General features: G+C 44.8%; 1 protein-coding gene across 4 annotated transcripts in view; it reads right to left on the bottom strand.

Moving 5' to 3' along the window:
• DAGLA (diacylglycerol lipase alpha) overlaps positions 1–19,497 on the bottom strand; it is a 72,477-nt gene extending 52,980 nt beyond the window's left edge. For 3 of the 4 annotated variants that reach the window (XM_037401757.1, XM_037401761.1, XM_037401762.1), the window contains exon 1: positions 19,346–19,497. The gene's annotated coding sequence lies outside the window, so the exon portion shown is untranslated. Of the gene's footprint in view, positions 1–3,669; positions 3,745–19,345 lie in introns of those variants that run through there. The other variant, XM_037401759.1, reaches the window with a different exon arrangement.
• Between the last annotated feature and the right edge of the window lie 243 nt (positions 19,498–19,740).

Genomic DNA, 19,740 nt, shown 5'->3' with positions numbered 1-19,740 from the left:
CCACCGTCTTTCACAGAAACACAGATATTAACCACCTGTATCTGCACACTGACCCTCTGCTGTTCTCAATCCATCACTTCGGTACTCAGAAGGAAACTTTCCAGATTTTAAAGGAAACAAGCTTTCAAGGTAAACAACAGCAGAACAGCTTTGTATTGACTAACATGCTTTTCTCATCCTAGACAAAAACCCAAATTAGTACAGATTAGAGTCTTAGAAAGATTTTTTCTAAGGCTCCTCAGCTCAAAGCCAACATTTAAAGCCTAACTCTGAATTCTTCAGATACTGGCTTCTGCTGCTGCAACTTCAGAATAAATGTGGTTGTGCCCCTCCCATCTCGTGGCTTCCACCTCAGTGCATGAGAACAGCCCTTGAAATAAAACAAGTGATCAGGCTAAGTATTCCCAGAAGAAAAAAAAAAAAAATCTTTCCTTATTCCTGCCTGGAGAACACGGTCTTCTAAAGAAAGCTGCCAGCTCTGACCCGGCTCATGTAAGGCTTGCTAATTACAGTGAAAATCTGAAGAAAGCAAGAGCAGGAGGGAGGGAGAGCTAGACTCCAGCGCTCGGGTTCACGCAAATGACAGCTTGAGCAAACTTTTCCTGCCTCAGTGGTTGCTGCTATAAATAACACCCTCCAGGGCTTGGTGCTGCAGGAATCCAAATCCCAGTCCCCTCACTGAGACCCTCTGAAGTCCACACTACTCAGTATATACATGAACTTTAAGAGCAGCCTCCTTCCGCAGGTACACATACACCAACGTGCTTCTACACACAGCTCCTCTCTCATGCGTGGTCCCAGACCTGTTAGTAAAAGCACCTATCCATGTTAGGAGCAGTCCTGTTCTCACACACACGTGTATGCACGCCACTTTCCAAAAGCTTCCCTTGTATCTTCACCCAATCCTTTAGATTTTATGCATCTTCCCCCTCCCTTAGCAACCCACTCCTCAATCATTCTGTCATTCTCTTACTCAGTTTTCTCTTTCAGTCCCACATTTTCTGTGGCTTCCCTTGATTACATTGCTTTGCAGACCTCCATTTATTTCTCCACATTTTTATTGCTAAAATGCCCTGGAGTATCTTGAGACAAGCAGAGCTCCTCCTTCCAGCTGCTAACAGCTGTTCTCTAGCCCAAAAGGCTCGTTGTCCATTAGCAGCCCAGAGGAGATCACTGAGGAAGAGGGCAGCATGCTTGCAAGAAGTAAAATCACCAACTGATCAGTGCATGCAGCTCCAACTCCCTCCTGGCTTAGAAAATTAAGTCCCAAATTCAGACCCAGTGGAAATCAAATCCAGGCAGTTCCCCTGTGACTTGTCAGTTTGCTTTCCCTCTAGCCACTTTCTCCAGCTGGCGCTTCAGATAAAGATGCTGTAACCACATACGTGCAGCACTGCTGCAAGAGGCACAAGGAAGCAAAGAGCAGCACAGGTCCCATACCTCTACGTACCACCGATCGCTGGGAAAAGCGGCTCAAAACGCTTCCTCCTCTTCCTAGAAATTCTTGTCCGTCCAGTGCTTCCCTAATGACACAGCAAGATAAAACTGAAATCCTGGGCTGAATCTTGCCAAGCTGAAGTAGCTAGACTCTTCCTGAATCTCAGATTTGGACGCATGTGATAGAAGGCAGGAATCCTATTTTCATTTTGCTTATGTAAGCAAGGATGAATCAAGCCCAGGTTTCTCTGATCTTGTGTCATATTTAAGCCTTATATATATATATATCTTTCCATAACCCAGAGCTAAAAAGCCCTTCTCTTCAGACAGAGCCTCCATTAGCTACACTTCCAAACACCAGCACACACATCCCTCCTCCACAACGCCCACACGCAGCACCTTCTGCACACACATACAGCACAGAATCTGCACGTCTAGCTCGTCTACAAAATCCCCAGGCCCTTGGTGGCTGCGCCTTGCCCAGCGGTTACACAGCAAGCACCCCAGCCCACCCCTCACCAGGCAAGTATCCCTTCTTGCTGCTCCCCAGGGACAGCCAGTAGATGAGAATTCAGTTTCTAGGTCAGTAATTACTGAATTAGACAGTTCAGTTTTAGAAGACCTCCTACTTCAGTTCTGTAGTCTTCTAGTTTTCCAGATCAGAGTCCTGCAAATACCCTTACTCCTCCTTACACATATTTAGTCAAACTTTTTTCCTGTTCTGTCACAGGGCTCACAGATGACTTCTCCTTATTTTCTCTGTGGGTTCATCGCTATAGACCCTGGAGTTGGAACAGCTAATTACCATCTCATCCTCTGCTCCCCAAATGTCTGGCAAAATCAGTACTACAGGTAGCACAGCCACACATTCCCTTGTTCTGCCAGAGGACCATGCATCTCCTTCTCACAGCATGCCCAAGTTTTCACACTTCCTAAATTAGCACTCCCCAATTCTCTTCAGATTTCACCTTGATATGCTGACCACCTACACCTTTCTACTCTACCTTACAGCTCTTCCAAAATCCCGGCTGCAGCATACTTTCCAGATGACTTTCCTTGGGCCTCTAACAGGAACATCAAATAAGCAGTAAATAGCTTGTTATTTCATTACTCTGGCTCTAGAAGGTTACACAAAGGGGCTAGATGAAGGAGATTGTAGGGATTACTGTACAGTCCTTCATACAAATGCAGGCATGGCGTGGCGCTAATTGTATAAGATCTCGATGCAAGCAAAGTGTTGCTAGCCTGTCCCAAGGGTTGCCCTGCTATTTTCATGAAGATGGGTATTTTTGTCCCTGTTGCTACCATCCTCCTTGTTTCCATATACCGATCACTTTCTCTCATTAACAGCTGCTGAAAGAGGGTGGATTTTGATTAGATTTTAGGAAGAAATTCTTTCCCTGTGAGGGTGGCGAGACACTGGCACAGGCTGCCCAGAGCAGCTGTGGGTGCCCCATCCCTGGCAGTGCTCATGGCCAGGCTGGACGGGGCTGGGAGCAGCCTGGGCTGGTGGGGGGTGTCCCTGCCCCTGGCAGGGGGGTCAGACTAGATGATCCTTAAGGTCCCTCCCAACTTAAACCTTTCTGTGATGATTCTATAATGGCAGGAGCTAGAAGAGCTTATCACTACAGGGACAGCGTCACTACCGTTTTGGCCATCCAGCTCTGTAGCTAGAATGAGTTTCGCCAAAATGGACAGAAACGAGGTGAAAGGAGGTGAGGCAGAAGCAGACGTCCCATGTGACAAGAGGAAAGCTGCAGCAGTAGAAACACCCTGAAAAAGTATTCCTTGGCTTCAAGCAGCTGCGCAGACATAAACTAAAAAGCACAGATTGCAACTGCCTGTTTCTGTGGCTAAAAACTAGTTATACCGAAAGGAAATCAGTAACAGTTCTTCCCCAAGGCTAATAGAGTGCAGGGAACATGAACTAGCCACACACAGGACTCCACCAACTCATGTTGTGGACTACTAGGACTGTGGTGGGGGGTACAGAAGAGCTGCAGGAGACCATTCAGAATGTAAATCAAAACCATGGTTACTCAAATAGAGAGGACAGCCATGAACATAAGATTAAAGGGATCAGGGATCACAAAAGAGGGATCAGGAAAGGAGCTAGGTACTTCTCGCTGCCAAAGACAAGTAGACAAAATTTAGGTACAAACTCCATGTAAATGACATCAGTTTGGTGCCAGTGAACTGCAAAGGAGAAAGAGACAAGACCAGCCATCTTACCTGCAAGCAACACATGAAGAGATCTGCCAGGCAAAGCAGTCCAGCCACACAGCTCTCCTGGCACCCAGCTACAGATCCTCTGGAAAAAAAATCACGCATCCTATTTTCAAAATTGGCTCAGTTGTGCTATTCTCTTTTGAAACGAGGGTGCACTGGCATAGCACACTCCTAGAACTATCCCCAAAATCCACTGCCTGTCTGAATTGAACAAGAAAAAGTGTCACCTTTCCTGGAGAAAGTCAGCAGGGTCATCCTCAGAGCTGTATATATAGCCTTGTTATCTGCTCCCAGGTACAGATACAAGAGCTGTGAGGATGAATGCTCTAGGACCTGGCTGCTGTATGTCCTGGACAAAAGCCAGGTGGTCCCAGTCCAAATCTCTCTCTATTGAACTAACTTCTGATGGAAAATTAAGACATCAATAACTTAGCAGTTTTTGTAAAACAAAGGAAAGCCATTTCACTTTTCCATCAATGAGACAGATAAAGAACAGAAGCTGACCCCAAATCTCGTCCAGAGATCTTGCTAAGAGGCAGGCTCATGCTCAGAAAATGGAAAGGATCACTACTCCAAGAGCTGTTTGGAAAAGGATGCATTTTTAAACTGACTTCTGTAAGAGAAGCCACCTTTCCTCTTGTCTGGCAGATAAGAATTTCAAATGCTAAATGAGCCTTCACACTTGAATTTATAATCCAAACAGGATTATAAAAAAAAAAAAAAAAAGCTGTTTATTCAGATACACTCCAGGACAAGTGATTGGCTCTGAGCCGAAACAGTTTTAGGCTATTAGAAGAGAAAGCACTTTTTCCTCTTATGCTGTAGGGTAATGCATCATTATCCCTGTAATTAAATTGAGTGCCTTTGTGGCAACGTCTTCTGCAGGATTTGTCTAGGTGTGGACTTTGTTCCCTTTCCTTTAATTATTATTACAGTTAACCATGAAGTATCCATTCATTTCAAACTTTCCAGTCAGGCTTCAGAACTAAATGCCTGAAACAGTCCTTGGTAAGAATGTCATAATAATCTTGGAAGAGATCACAAACACAACATCTGGGGTTTGGTAACTAATTTACTGTTGTTGCAAGTGAACTTTCAAAGCCTGCAAAACCACCTTTATTTCAACTTTTTAATTTGTAGTACTTGATTCAGATCCTCATACTTGATTAGAGCTAAAGGCCTCAAAGCGATATTATATTGCTATTAACTCAGCTGATTAAGGCATAATCAAGCACCTAAGCATCAGGCATAAGCCTAGTCCAGATCTGAGCTCTTCTGCATCATAATCCTGTGCTACTTCCTGCCCCCCTCAATTTCTTCAGTCACTTAAATTCTGAACACAGGCACAAACATTCAAGTTGAGATTTCCTACAGTTCTTTTATGGGCAACACAGGAAAATGTTCCCAATCCTTTTCAAAAGGAATTATAGGAATTATGTCTGCATTCTCACAGAAGTGTTTTGCTCAACTTAAACTCCTCAAGGACCTCGCAAGACCACCAAGCACTGCCCACAGGACCGGCAAATTTATCTTCAAATCAGTCTGAGATCTTCTGCAAGCACAACAGTTTGCAAGGACAAAAGCTACAGAAAAGCCTTGTCACATGGCTCCAGCTCTTTTCCAAAATATGACTGCAGTCACAGTCTCTTTGAGAAGGGGATCTCCCAAGTACTCAGTAACAAATTAGGTAACAACTGAATTTAGAGGCCAGGTAGCTTCTCATACCTTCACAGCAATCTTACTGACAGTCTTTCCCACACCCCACAGGCACACCTTCCCCAGTGAGAAAAAGTAAGTTTATGCTTTAACATCTGACGTTCAAATCTTTGTGACCTCAAGAATCCGCACTCGGCCAAGCGCTCACCTTGCTCCGGCCTGTCCCCCACACAGCCATCCATCACGCAGTATTCTGCATTATTTACTTGAAACTTGTACCACTGGGGGTACACGTCAAGAGGTGCATTATAAAAGGCTGCCTGATGAAAATATTGCAGTATTTTCACTATACAGGGAATTTATTATTAGAACCAGTTAGTGATTAGGTTACCATTGGAAGCAAGATAATGAAGAATTCTTATTTATACATTAGTGTTGCTATTATCCACACAAACAACTGACTTTTTGCATACCTTAGGATGCACAGTATCCAAACCATCATGTGGCAGAAAGCTGCACAGATAATTTATGATTTTATTTTCATTGCAAAGAGGAAAACAGCAGAGCAGACAGACCCAGAAAACAGTCTGCTACAGCATCCAGTTCTGAGCAATGACTTGCTCAACATGCTGAATTCAAGCACTCTTTAAACTGGGGAAAAAAAAAAAAATCATATCTGCAGGCTTCTTCCTTCCTCTACTGTACTCCTCTGTCACAGCTAGGATCAGTGTCCAGTAGAAGCGCATGCATTAGCACACAGTATCCTACTTCAGCTGAAGGAATGATACCAATAGGCCAAAATGATCACTCTGGAGTAAGAATACTGCTAGAATGACACTATGAATAATTCACCACTAGTTCAAATGATCTCTCCTTGCACACTGAAATTTTAAAGGTGTTCCAGCTGTCAGACTAGGGTTACCCTAGAAAAAGAAAAAAGTATACAAAGGACACAAGAACGACCCCACTCCCTTTCCACAAGTAGTTTTTAAATTGCAGCCTACACATGTCTTCTTCCTTTCCTCCTCCTTTTCCTATGCTTTACCCTAATAAGCCAGGGAGGAGACATCAGCATCCATCAGCAAAATGGAAAAATTATGTATTTCCAGTGACAGGCTGGACATGAAGAAGCAGGGAAGGGGCAGAGACACAACCTGGTCCCTGAAATGCATTAGGTCATGGGACAAAAAGCTCAGCTACGCAGACGCACAATGGCAAGTGGAGGAACTCAAGTAACACCCTCACACTGCTCCTCCCACCCCCACAGGAGCCACCAGCCCACCAAAGGCTCATCTCCAGAAGCAGAGGCACTACAGTAGGCTCAGGAACCCCACTAACTTAGACAGAGAAGCAAAGCCTCTGCCCTGGCTCCTCTCCAGGCCATCACAGAAGAGCATATATATATATGTACATTCATGTACGTGTTGTTTATCTATGTGTGGGCCACTAGGACTTACATGCTTAGCCTCACTTTTAGCTGTATCCGGGCCACAGCCTCAAGCGGTCTCACCTCCATTTGGCTACCAGATCTGGCAACCCCTAACAAGATTTGTAACAACTTACTTTCTAACCCAGTCAGTTGGAAAATGATTTAGAAAACAAAAATGTTACCAGGATGGAAGTCAAAGAACCCAGAAGTTAAAAAAAAAATTTAAAAAAAATCAAATAGAAGACTAGGAGGGAACATGTTACAGACACTGAATGAGTACAGCAAAAGCCTGCCACTTTAACACCCCTCTGTCAGCTGACAGCAACCAGGCATTATGTTCCTGCTCCAGGCTGCCAACAAGGGCTGCAGAGTGTGACCTTTGTGCTATCCATCTCTGGAGAACACCAGAGCCACGCACCAGCAGCACACAACTAATACTCAGGTTTTCTTCAAGCGCCTACAGCTTTTTAACACACCAGTTTTAGGAAAGCCTGAGATACAATTTTGTGATTTTTTGCAGTCAAGAACAGAAGCTCAAAACCCCTCACATTTCTAGGGTGGGCTCTCCCCCTGCCACAAGGAGGCTGAAATCACCTTCTCTAACTAGTTCCAAGTCTTCTGTGAGCACCTTCAGTATAGAGGCTACAGAGGCGGCTAAAAGGCGGCAAAGCCATTGTTTAACTGAAGGACTTAAAACTTTTCTGCACACCTAAGTGACCTCAATTCAAATTTCATTCTACAATGTTTCTAATAGAAAAATCTAAGTACTATGAAGAAACAGTATTACTCCCACTAAGCGCAGTGCAGTAAAGTTTAAGTACCAAGCAGGTATCATTTAATGGCCAGTTACTGACTAATTGAAAACCTATAGTTTTGAGGGCAGTGAAGACTTGACAGTTATCCCCCTTTAGTAAGAACGTTAAAGGGGACTTTTTTTCTAAGAGGTAAGTGCAAAACGATGGGTTTTACTCACCTGACAAGGTCCACTTGAAGACCAACATCCCTTCTTTCCCTGAGCCTTTAGCTACTGCAGCAAACCGCCAAAACCACCAGATTTCTTCTCTTAAAAAAAAAAAAGCTGTTGCTGGTAACCAGGAAGTGCACCCATCCCAGAGCCAGCCAGGCACCACCCCTAGGCAGGTACGTGCTTTCCAGTGAATTTAGCTGGAAATGAGACGCTTACTGTTAGAAACTTAATCCTCTTCATTAATCAAGCTCCTTTCTTTTTGTCACTTCCTTTTCAATTTTCAGAGCAACCTGACTTTGGGACTGCAGTTCTTCTTGGGTCACATCATGCAGCTGTTTTCTTTGCTAGACCATGAATCTTACAACCACCCAACCTTTCTGAACAGGCAGAACCTACGTACAGCACGTTGGCTACCACCCCGGGAAGAGAGGCATGCTCAACGGGACTGGGCAGTCCTGCATTCACCAGGAACTGCTTTAACAACAGGATGCAGTTCAGCACAGTGGGAACAAACCCAAGATGTTCAGGGTAAAGACATCTATCTACTTTAAATGGGGTGGTAAAAGTGGATTCAAAAATAGTTTAGCCTGGAGCATTCATTCAGACTGGGTTACTAACCCTGCTCCACAAGTACAACTGCTGTGTGGAACAGAGTTGTATTTGCATTCTCATGCCACAGACGCGTGCGGTCTTTTTGCTGCCCCTCTCCATACAAAAAGAGCGCTGAACTGCTGAGTCTGTAAAATAGCACCAGGGTGGATTCATACATCTCATTGTCCAACTTGTAATTAACTCTGTGGCCATGCAGCAGTGAAGCAGCCTTGAAGGCACTGCACAAAATCCTGTCTCCTCCTCAGCAGCAAAAAACTTGCTGTTAGACGCCCGTTGGGGAGAGAATGAATATTAGTTTCCCACTGAAATCAGAAATTAAATGCTTCTCCCACCTTTCTTGCAAAATCCCCTTATAGTTGAGAATTCAAGCCCCTGCATCTCCTATCTGTTCCCATAGGAACATAAGAGACAACCACTTCCAACCTCATCTCCCTTTCCAATAACAGAAATACCTAATGAAGCCTTGGTAGCCTTGCTCCTCTGCAGCAGGAACACTATGCATATTTGAATAAAAGAGAGAAAACACTTCTCTCTTCTGCTCCTGCTCCCTATGAAAAGGAGTAGCAGTCACACAGTCCTAAAGGCCACCAAGTCTTGGATCATCATTATCTTTCTCCCTTTTCCTCTCTCTTAATTGGCTTCCATCACTTTTTGCTGTCAAAAAACCTAGAGTTTAAACAAAAACTCCATTATGAAATGCAAACTCCTGGAAAACTCCTGTACAGAGACAGCAGTCAGGTGCAAAGCAGTTGAGCAGACACCAGCATATTCATCTAAAGAACAGGGAAACAAAAGGGATGCATTTTTTGGAAACAGGATCTCCTGCTTTTCCAGGCTTGGGCAACCAGGAGTTCCAGCCTCCCACCCTCTGGCACTGCACCTTCTCTGCAGTGAGAGGCTTGCACCTTCAGATGCAAAGGCAGAAAACTGATCTGCAGTTCATACTGCCAACACAAAAGCTGCAAGCCCAGACATACTGGAATGATGAAAGTAGTCCAGAACAGGAAGAGAAAAGGGGCTTCACCCACACTCCCCACCCAAAAAGACTTCCTCAAATATTAATGTTAGATGAAGTACGTTACAGAAACTGTGCCTGCTGAAAGAACTGAAAGTCCAACTTACTCTTTCTTCAGAAGTTTTAGCCCTTGCGGTGTAGACTAGAGGCTCAAGAGCTGTATTTTCACATGCTAGTCAAGAGGGAGTGTTTTGGCCTAACACCAGGTAACTTACAGTTGAACGGTTTGCAAAACAAATCTATGTTAACATTGTGATATTCATGTCATAAATCAGGTAATTTAAAGTGAAAAGGTTCCCAACTGCTTTAACCACACCCTTTCACGCTTTTGCACTCAAAAGGATTTCATTTCACAGCCACAGTATACAAAGCAGTGACACAAAAAAGCAAAAGACCCGCAGCTACAGCAACAGAACCCAATGCCACTTCTTCCTTTTCAGTTTAGCCATGTTATTTGCCAAAAAGCATGCCTCATCTAGTGCTGCAGCCACACGAATGAAAGACCTTATTCCTTATGAACACATTTAAGTGGGAGACAAGACTAGAGCTTCCGTCTCTTCCTGTCCTCTGTTCACTTGAAAGCAGTATAATGGATGGGCTTTTACGTCTTTCTTTTTTGTTTATAACAAATTAAGAGAGCTAACCAGAAAAGAAAGATGAGCAGAGCAGCTGGAAAACCATACACACAACAGAAGTTGGGGACATAAAGGACATTAACTTGTCCATTACGATGTTTTAAGAGAATAATTAGCTCAGGCAGATCAGAGAAGGACAGCCCAGGATACTCGGTGTTGGAGAGACTTCTGTGTTCCCTTGAGCAATTCAGTCCTCAGCCTTGCCAGACAACTTACCTTGGAGGTACATCCAGTAGTAAACCTCACATAACTTCAAAAAATAATCTAACACTTCATATGAGCATGCATACTCATTTCAGAGAACAAACAGTGAATTTCCTTCCACTGTCTTGAATCAAGAAATATTTTTGAGCTTAAAGTCATTAAAAGCAGCCTCAGAACGGATCTGCTGCTCCACCTCCCCGGCTTCTACAGCGTAACCCTCAAAACGCAGAACGGCAGCAAGTCCTTTTCAGGCTTTCAATTCACATTGTGCCAGAAGTTCAAGTCCTGTAACAGCTCATTTCCTTTTCTTGTCCCGATGCTGGATACTTCCTTCATCGATTTATTTCTCTGCTAACGCCTACTACCTTGAAACATCCATCTAACCTCCCCAGCCACCCCCAGCTCCTCCATCAGCAGGCCCAAACACACAGGAGGAGAACAAGGATATGACAATCTGTTGGAACAAAGGACAGCACACAGCAGCGGGCTAAATTCCTCTGCTCTTTACCATTCCCAGTAGAAGGAAAAAAAAAAAAAAGAAAGAAAGAAAGAAAATCACTATTTCTGTAGTGATATCATCCCCTTGAAGACCTGGTCAAAGTAATTCATCACAAAATAAGCATTGTATGTCCCAAAGAATAAAGGTTAGATGCAATATACCTTAAAGTTCCTAACTAGAGGCTTACAAGCCATTCCAGGGAAGGAAAACCTAAGGAGCCAGTAAAACCTGGGACAGAAAACGGGTTCCTTACACTATGAAGGGCAAGGGTAGAGTTGTCGGTTTCCCCAGTGCGTATCAACCACTTGGAAGCACATGGCCTGCACATAGACAAATACACGGCCTGCAGACTTGCACACTAGTTGGAGAAACTGCCAAGTATGCATGTTCACACTGCTTCTTCCCAAATCACCTGAAAAGCCACTGTGAGGTAGATAGCAGGTTTCTGCCCACCCCTCCCTGCACAAGCTTCCACACATGCACCCCTTCACTGGGGCAAATTAAACACACCTGACACTCCTGAGCTTGCATGCAAACTCATACACTGCATACTCCAAATTCACAAACTCTGTAAATATTACCAGCAAGCTCCCATGAGGCACTTCAGATGCATGCACCACACTTACTCAGCCATCCGTTCACAGAACAAGCATTTTCTGCAGCATCCTACGTGGTTCCCACCTCCAAACCCGCCTGTACTAATTCCTCCGCCCTCATCCAAGAGAAAGGCAGACCAAGGCCTCAGAGAATCGATAAATTCTTTCCCATCAGCAGAGCACTGCGGTCCCATAAAGCAAGACAAACTAATAGTTATATGCAATCAAAGTTTTTTACCTCAGATTCTTCCAGGCCAGTAACACTTAGAAGAACAGAGGACGACAGTGCATTTGTTGATGTCCTCATTTCCTATTGAGTTAAATTCAATTATGGCCCCTGAAGTGTTCAAAAGAGTTTGCTCTCAGATCTGGAAGAAAGAGTGCTCCTTTTTTGCTTTAAAAAAAATATTAAAGAAATCAATGAGGATAAAAGACTGTTTTCCAAAAGCAAGATATTGAACCAGGAATAACCATGAAATGGAGAGGAAAGAAGTCCAGGGCTTCCTACAGAATGAAGTTTTAACACAACAATTAATGCAAAGGCATCTTGTCCGGCACTCCTTTCACGCCACTGAAGTTCAAGGAAAGCTCTGCTCTTTCCAGTTTTAGAACATGCACGTAACATCTCAGGAAAGGCATCTCTCACTTCCTATATGCTTCATTATTCATGTGCCAAATAGCTTTATCCCCATATTAACCTCGGAAGGAAGACTTGAAAAGAAAGAGCAGCCTCTTTCTCTGCTAGAAAAATAAATGAAAATCACAAAGATGAGGGGAAGAGCAATCCCATAGCACACACAGAGAATCTCTGAAAGAAATCTGTCATTATTCTCCGTTCTATTCAGGGAAGAAAGAGCGTCCGCTACAACAACAGGAACTCTAGAGAAGTCGCAAATTACTGCTTCTTCATTTTCTTTTAAGGACGTTAACATACCACCATTCAGCAGAGCAAATGGGAATTCTTTTTGCTTCCTCTGGCTCGGATCAAGGGCACATGTTTCCCCTCCAAGCAAAAAGACAGAGGTTCATATCTGAATACCCTCATTTAGTGAAGTGGTTGTCATTACCAGATGCTTGTTACAAAAAGGGTACTGTAGTTTAAAAGGTTAAACCTGGCTGAGAGGTAAAGCAGTCACACGGGACTGTTGAAGCGGAAAGACACATAGTCTTTGCAGGGACATCCTGGAACAAGAAACAGACCACTGGACTAGAAAACCCCTGCCATTTCCAGAGGGTCTCAAGCTGAAGTTCTTGAAAAATGGCTGATACACTTTTTTTTAAAGAGGACTTGTTTTGATTTCAACAGCAGAGAAACAACAAAGTGGCCCGCTTACTGTTCCAAAAGCATTTAGCGCTGGAGAGTTACACTGAGTTCACTTTACTACTTCTCACATCTGAGTTTTCAAACACTGAAGTCTGCGTTGTATTTCAAAAAGGAAAGAACGTACAGTATGGTCACCTACAAAGGCAAGCCAAGCATAAAGGCAAGTTACACAACACTAGGTTGAATTTCAACGAAGAACACTTTTTAAGGGGCCCTGATATGACCAGGAAATACAGTATGCAAGACAACACTAGAAGGTAAGATTCACTATATCAGGACAGTCACAGGGTGGCTGAGATGCTGCAAACTCACAAGAAGCATCTGACTTGCTTTTAGTTTATGGGAGGTGAAATAGTTAATTTCCCATGAGAGAAAACAGCACAATTTTGCAAGATCATTTGGCAGATCACATGGGGAAAAGACAAGCCTCCAGATGCTCAGACTTTTGAGCTGGAATCTATATTCCAAAAATACTTCAAGGCTGTATCCATAGCTGTAAACACCAGCAAGTGCATTACACAGAACTGTGCTGAAAAGACAAGCCATGATATAATACTAAATTTCATTCTTCTTTCTAAAAGATGCAGAGCTGTATAAACACCAACTTTTCAGAGACATGGAGCAGCATGACAGAGCCAAATGGAAACCTTTCCAGGTAGAAATGCACTGGAGCTTTTTTTTCATGCCAGCCTCACCATTTCTATTGTACTTACTGCAATGCAACTATAATAGCAAAGTCTTGAATCTCCCTGTTTCTTCCTATTGTCCAGTTCAATTTTATTTATGGTGGCCCAAGGGATTCACCACACTATTTGCACATTTTTTGTTCTTCATAAAAAGACTAAATCCAAGCAAACTTCTAGATTAAAACTCAAGATCTCTCAGGTCTGTGCTGATAATCATACCTCTAGACCTACAAAAGAAGAAAAGACATGGCAAACACTCAGCATCTATTCATTTCAGGTAGCCTTCTCATATTTATCAATTAGCTAATTACTCCTAGTAACTGTAAACACTGTTTAAAATTATCTTTCCATGTCTTCACAAGGTGAGAAGAATCTTATCCAATCAATTCCAGAATCAGCAAGCCTCTGCTCTCATGCAGGACAAAGTCCTAAGCTCTCCCGTAACAGGACACACATCGTTCAGATGCTCCAAGCAAACCTTCCTCACATGTCCCAGAGCACCAAACTGTATCAAATTAGTTATCCCACACACAACGCTGAGAGAACAAACACCTGAAAAGGCTCATCAGTGCTCACTCACCCCATAAAAATGTCAGTGTCCAGACAGAAAGGAGCATGCGGAGGAAGAGGGGCTGACACAGGTACCCTTCAGGACCGTGCCCGCCTGCGTTCCCAGCTAGTACCCCCTTTCAGGGCACAACGACATTCTCACTCTGAGAAAGTGGAAGTGGGTACAGCACCACAATCCCGTAGCTACAGGAAGCTCACAAAACTTCTTATGAAACAGCAGACATTTAGAAAACCCACATACCACATTAGGCACAAACTTCACTCCAACAGGCTTAGCCAGGATTCCCACAATAACCTACCAGCAGCTCTCTGCAGGTACGCGCTAGCAGAGGGCTTTTCATCACCAGATGACTGCTGATGCAGCAGTGTCGATCTGTGCATAAGGTTACGGAAACGAGATCAGTTTAAACAACTCAGAGACAATGGTTTTTCTAAAAATGGGGTTTTTCTAATCACTGCTTGCCAAACAGCATGTTTGCCTCATGAAATGGCAAATGAAGAACACGAGGAAACTTAGGATTTTTAAGACTGTAGATTGCATCTCATATCCTGCTCTCAGAGAGAAATTCTTATTAAGGTCAAAGACATCACTGAGGAATCTACTTGTAGTTTTCATTTCACACAAAGGGAACATGCAAGGACCAAAAGCAGGCTGGCTACTGATTTAACAGCTTGAACAGAACTAAAAGCCATGAATTTTCATGCAATTCCAGACGCATTTGTAATCAACCTGAAGGAGACAGAAAGCCAGACCTCCTCAAAGAGGGAGGGAGGAGAACTTCCAGAGGTCTACAAGAGACTGCAGGAGCATGAGTCCAGCTAAAGAAGCATTTGTGCAAGAGCAGACAGACTAGAAGCTTGGGGGTTAAGAACCCATTACAAAACTCCTTGTTAGTCAGGCAGCCTGCTTGCCATGCAGATTTTCTACTCTCACTGCAAGGAAGAAAAAACATAATCAGTAAGCTTTTTTATTTAATCTTTTAGCTTGACATCTTTTCAAAGAAATCCAGTGCATGAGGTAAGGGACCCATGCCCCTTTCACTGGCAGGAAGAAGGAAAAGAATAAGGAGGAGGAAAGAAAAAGACAGAAAAAATGCCTGAAGATAGAGGGCACATTTTTTTTTCTAAAGCTCAGCAGGAATTCTGCATTTTATTCAAAATAACTTTGTAATTAATTTAGGATCAAGATGCCACGCAACATAACTTAAATTTATGCACCCAAGCAAGCTAGCAGAATAAAAGTGCTTAGCACCTTGCATTACAGAATTACAGTTAGAGCAATTGCTGCGGTAGGAGACAAAAAAAATTACATTGTATTATTGGAAAGCAGAGTGAGATCTAGCAAGCAGGATCAACACAGCTGCGCAAAGGGAGCAGACTCTAGAGTCGATGTCTGTGCCCTGCAAGTAAACTATCAACTCCCAGCTATGCTTGTGCTCTTAAAATACATAGCAATTTGATTTTTGTTTCAGTGGGTAAACTCCATTTCTTACCAAAATCACCGAAATAACTTCAGTTTCTTGTGTCTTAAAAGGTCAAACCTGGACAGATACCACACCTGGCAAATTTTCAAGATTTTTCCTCTGATTTCTCTTTAGAAATACACAAAACAAAGCATTAGCTTGAAAACAAATGAATGTAGCTCTGACTAGAAGCATCGCACAATTCCCACCACCGTGAAACACATGCCACATATGTTTGCTCTGGCAGACAAACATTTAAATTAACAGTATCACGTAGGTACAGCGCAGAATAAAGAAAATACCAGCATAAACTAGCTTCAAGTTAAAAGTCTGATTGACTCCAAGAATCTACTCCAGTAAGAATAAACATCCCAAAGCTATCCGCAGATCCCAAGAGTCCATTTGTCACGCTCCCGATAGCACAAAGGACACTTTCATAAACTCCCTTCCCCAGCTCTTGACAAACTCCAGCCCTGCAGCCCTCCAAGAGCAGATGAAAATAGTTTCACCCTTCCAAGCATCTCAATTTCTGTCTCTTTAAGTGTAACTTCCTCAAAGTCCAACACTGAATCCAGCTCAGGATGTACTTATTCATCTGCTGGATCACTGTCAGGATCAGAGAGACTGCTAGTTTTAACCAAGGATTATTTACTGCTACCTAGGTGGCAAGCTGAAACAGGACATACCCTGTTCTCTCAAGAGGAAAAGCTGGGTGCAGACCCCCCGAAGTAAAAGCTGCTTGTTCTAGAGCAGATACAATTGTTACCCAGGCAGGGGGCAAGTCTCAAGCATCCTTCCCCTGTCTGAAGACAGAACAGAAGCACTGCTGGTTTAATGCAAGAAAGTTTAATAAATTTTAGGCAGGCCAGTAAATGACTCAAAGCCTGAAAGGCTGTTATCTGCCCAAAGCTGAGCAGCGTACCAAGCATGCTGGGGTTTTACTCTCAAGCTTTAGCATTCCTGTATTCCCTACAGGTCTCCAGCTTGATGGGCCTTGCCTGGAAGAGACCCTCAAAAGATTGGTATTCATGTTGCTTTAAGGAGAGTTTTTTAAGTCACAAAGGCTTGGAAGAAGTGTATAAATGTTTTGGTTGGTTGGGTTTTTTTTTTATGCAAATCAATACAATTATATTGCAATGCAAAAACTACATTGACCTAGTTTTGATGAGCTAACTCATAAAATTAATTAACTTCTAAGGAGGCTGCATAGGAAACATCCCTTTGCCTGTCTTTACACTTGGCACTATAAAACATCATTAAACATCTGTACCTTCAGCACCCTGGGATTAAAGGTCGCAGAACAAAGAGAGACACCACCTGAACTTCACATGGAATATAACAGCAATTCACAGCTTCTGCACTCAGGGAATGCCAAACTGGTTTGGTTTTGCTTTGGGGTTTTGTGTGTGTGTGTTTGTTTTGGGTTTGTTTGTTTGTTTTGGGAGGGGGGGGAGTTGTTGGTGGGGGGTTTTTTTGTTGTTTGTTTGTGGGGTTTTTTTGTTGTTTGTTTTTTACAGAAGGGAATCAAAGACGGGTGAGACTGATAAAAACATGCAAGTCAAGTGGATCTGTCAAAGGGCCTGCAAGTTTATGTCTCGAGTTTCTGGTCAGACACACACAGTGTTTAACAGATACATAAAAAAAAATCTCCTGTCTTGGAACAAACTGAGGTAGACATCGCACGAGGAATGTGACATTTATATTCTCATGCAAAGTCCAAAAGCACATCTGTGCACTTACATACAAAGATTCTTTTTGTTGTAACTATTTGTTTATAGGAATTTTGAAAAAGTTTCATAAAAAGTAGAACTCCGCCCAAACGTGGTACAATGCAAATGCACTCACTGAGTATCTGCTGAAGGCAAGTCTCCTCAACTTTTTTAAACAGTTTGCTATCCACATATTTTTTTTTTATGAAACAGACTGACAGCTATTTTGGTTTACCCTATTTTTCTCTGTTTTTTTAACATAGCTTTTTATCATTGGAGGGAGTATTTTCATCCTTTCTACTTTTCTTCCTGGAGCAGCAGGTTTCTTAATTTTAACCACTCAGATCACACTGTTGCACAACTGTTCCTTCCTAGGAGTCTAGAAGGGGAACAGGGTGGACAGCACAGTGAAGCTTGACTTTCTCATTAACCATTTCCCAGCAATGACCGAGCAGTCAGGGACTTCCAGCAATCCCTGTTTCTGTGACTTCTGATTTGATTTTGCAGACAGTAGTCAAAAAGATCTAGCCCAGAGCCTTAAGTTCAAATGGAATTTTGATCAAATCTGGTTTTTACAGGTCAGCATTATCAAAATCAGTATTAGCAATACAGATTTTGCTCATATTCTCAAGTATAATTTTGACTCTAGCACATTATGGAGAGAATAAAATTTTTGTAGAACAGCAGACACAGTAACTCCCAAATATCTTCTTTTATTTAATTACGGATTTAAAGGGGAGCACTATGTCCTACTCTTGTCTGAAGAGTTTTGGTTACAGAAGTTCCATGCTATATGCATTATTTACCATGTAGCAGATGTTGCTCATGTTTCTTGTCCCTGTTAGCCATTACCAGCCTGCCTGTCTACTACAAACTGACACACGCTCACTGGGCTGAGCAGTGACCTAATCAGCAGCTTTGAGAACCTGATGTAACTTATGACACAGAAAGCTAACACCTAGGAAAACAAATAGCTTCACTCAGATAATGTTTCTTATTTAGAAAGCTTTCCACCGGTGCCCACTAGATACACATTTCACTGAAGCCAATGTCATAAAACTGAGAGATTAAAGACAGTCTTTACAGAAGCCACTTCCTACAATTTCATTATCTCCCAGCCACTACTACTTTAAAAACACTCAGCCTGACCACACAAGCACAGACATTTCTTGCTGTTCAGCCAGAAAACGACAGTCAGCGGGATGGAGCAACTCATCACCAGGTATTACGAAGTTTTATCCCGGCAGGTGAATTAACTTCCCACCTTGGCAGAGGTTATACTTTCCCTCAGAGCCATTTCCTTTAACACGCTGGCTAATCCCTCCAACAGAGATTTGCTGCTTTCAGTACACCACACTTGAACACCCCAGCATCCCAGGAGCTGCCTATACTATCCTTGGCAATCACTATGCTCTTTTCCACCTGGATGTGGCTGTAAGCACCACCCTGCGTATCAGGACCTGCAGACAGTCTTCACTCCTATATCACAAGTGGTAACTGAAGCCTGTCGCGAGCACACTGGCAGGGACCAATTCACAGCACAGGCACAGCATGAAAGCTGGCTGAGCAGTCTGGCAACGTCCCAGCTGCAAGAGCTCAGAGTGATATATCCTTTACTTTAAGCATGCAGTTCTCTGTGACCCTTACTGGGGATTTCTACGGTCAGGGCCCATCAACCACTATGGCAGATCCATGTCGCCGGAGTACTCAGTGCCAGCTACCTGTTTCAGATAGCGGTCCCTGCGGAGAAGTAATAAAGGCTGAGAGGCAGAATCCATGTGTCACACCCACCTCCCTCCGCACACCGGCGGCTTCTCCCTGCACAGCCAGCAACACCTACCGGCTCTCCCGCACCAGGCTGGTGCTGACAGCCAGGGCCAGCTCGGGCCGGGGTCCTGGGTCCTGCTCCGGACCCCACACCAGCCCCCCGTGCCGTCCGCACCCGCCCAGGGCAGGGTCGCCCCTTTCTGCGGGATGCGGCCCCGTCCCGGGCCCGGCCGGCTGGCAGTGCTGGCGCTGCTCCGGCGGCCGCCCTGCCCCTGCCCTGCCCGGCCGGGGGGGGACGAGGCGCCCCCCGGACACAGTCCGGCCCGCACCCGCCGCCGCCCCCAGGACGGAACAAAGCGCGGCGGGGCCGGGCCCAGGGCCGGGAGCGTCCCCCCCCGCCCCAGCACCCGCCTGTCCCCTCAGCATCCCCCCACCCCGGCCCGGGGACCTGCCCGCCCGCCGCAGGGAAGGCCCCGCCGCTGCGGGGGGCGCTGCCGGCCCCCCCCAGGCCCACGGGGGTCGCCGCCACCCTCCCGCCTCCCCTCACCTCTCAGCCGCCGCCACCAGCCACGCAGGCCCAGGGCCGCCGCCACCTCCATCCCGGGGGCCTCACGGCCCCCCGATTCTCTAACACCGCCTCCGCCCGTGCAGGGGCCGCCCCCGCCCGTGCCGGGCCGCCCACTGCGTCAGCTTCGTAAGGGCCGCTACGCACCCAGCGGTCACCATGGCGACGGCTGTGGCGGGGGTTGGGGGGAGCGCGTAAGTACAGGGGGCGGCGGCGCCCCCTGGCGGGCCCGAGGCAGCGGCGCGGGCCGGGCCTTCCCGCTGCGGGCTGAGAGGAGCGGGGCCGCCATCGCCCCCTCCTCAGGGGGGCCGGACCCCAGCCAGGGCGCACACACCCCCCGGCTATTCCTCACCTCTCCCTGCTCGGCGCCACGCAGC

This window comes from Falco rusticolus, chromosome 10 (genome assembly GCF_015220075.1).
Source record: "Falco rusticolus isolate bFalRus1 chromosome 10, bFalRus1.pri, whole genome shotgun sequence".
Lineage (NCBI taxonomy): Eukaryota > Metazoa > Chordata > Aves > Falconiformes > Falconidae > Falco > Falco rusticolus.
This window is presented reverse-complemented; position numbering and strand designations above follow the sequence as displayed.